The following is a 1,478-nucleotide window of genomic DNA, read 5'->3' on the forward strand; positions in this document are numbered from 1 at the left end:
ACCTCCCGTGTGTGTGAGGCCCAGGCTCCAGTGGTTCCCTGTCAGCTTTCCATCCTGCAGGTGGCTCCTGGAGGTATCAATGGGGGCAGAGGTATGGCTCACAGGGAGGTACAGGCCAGGGGTTCCCGATGAACAGCATCTGGCTTGGGAGCAGATCCAGCCTGCATGGGCTCTGCCTTGGGCAAGGATAGCTGGCTCTGAACCCCATCCAAAGGAAGGCCAGTTGCTGCCCCTACTATGTCCACCCCTACTGACCACCCGTGACCAGAATATCTGGGGTAGCTCTCCAGCCTGTGTGAGAAAGACCCATTTGAAAAGTGGGCCTGACACCCCTCCCTGGAGCGCCCCCACACTGTCTTGCTGGTTGCAGGCAGGATTTGGGGAAACTTTGCGCCAGGTGCACAGAACCTTTGTCCCCTCGTTTCCTGGAGGCAGAACAGCAGCAGGAGAGGCCAGGCCTCCGTCAGAGGGAGTTTTTGCCCTGAGCTCACAGACTTTCTCGACTTCGGATTTACAAATTGAAAATCATTAATAATTCTAACCAGGCGGTGATAAATCTGAGATCTCTCTCGATGAACCCAGACAGCGTTTCATAAATCAAAAAGATTACTTAGGAATTTTTTAAAATCTGACGTCAAAATGTCACGGTTACTAATGGTTTCGGTAGATCTCGAGCGGTGATATATCATTTATCTATGCTACATCTCAGAAGTGACATGGGGGCAGAAACAGGATGTCTTTTAATATCTCAAATACAGCTCGGCCCGCAATAAAGGTGTTAACATGGTGTGTTTTCTTCCGGAGCTGAGGGTCTGATTGAATGCCATTGTGTGTCCCAAGACCTGGGAAGGTCTGACGCTCGGGGATAGTCTTCAGCTTTCTGAAGAGGCAGAAAAGAGGGCCATGAACCCCAGCCTGAAGAGGAACAGATTTGATGGGGGCTCAAGTCCAGTCCCTCCCCCCAGGAGCCAGACCCTAATGCAGCCCCAGCTCCCACAATTCCCTGGGAGTAATCTCTTAGCAGCGCTAATTGTAGATCTTATTAAGAACTCACTGTGTCTCATTCTTGCAAGTGAATCCCAGAGGGACCTGCATTTGGGCTCCTCATAGCCACTCTGGGGTTCACTGTTCTCCCCAGGCCTACTATAATCTGGACCTGAAATATGAGAACACCCCGACCTCAAAGGTCTGTGGGTCAAAAACTTTCTTGGTTAATTAGCCTGTGGCACCTTGGAAGGCAACGGATCCTCTAAGAGATGGGGTCTAGTGGGAGGAAGTGATGTCACTGGTGGTGTGCCCTAACAGTGGGTGTTAGAACACCAAAGGCCACCATGACAACAGGTGGCCGTAGACTCAGATTCAGAATAAACCTTTCTTCCGTAGACAGTGACTACTTCAGTCTTTCAGTCATGGCGAGGGAAAGCTGACTGTGCCGGCCCAGAGTCTTCTGGCTCAGCCCTTCCCGTCTCTGTCTGAGC

At 51.4% G+C, this 1,478-nt stretch overlaps 1 long non-coding RNA gene across 1 annotated transcript; it reads right to left on the reverse strand.

Annotated features, from left to right (window-relative positions):
- Positions 1 to 717: 717 nt before the first annotated feature.
- On the reverse strand, positions 718 to 1,242 carry LOC125399056 (uncharacterized). Its single transcript, XR_007231588.2, has 2 exons — positions 1,055 to 1,242; positions 718 to 880 (listed from the first exon to the last, which is right to left on the reverse strand). It is a non-coding gene; the product is annotated as an uncharacterized LOC125399056 (long non-coding RNA).
- Positions 1,243 to 1,478: the final 236 nt, after the last annotated feature.

Source organism: Myodes glareolus, chromosome 21 (genome assembly GCF_982192425.1).
Source record: "Myodes glareolus chromosome 21, mMyoGla1.1, whole genome shotgun sequence".
Classification (NCBI taxonomy): domain Eukaryota; kingdom Metazoa; phylum Chordata; class Mammalia; order Rodentia; family Cricetidae; genus Myodes; species Myodes glareolus.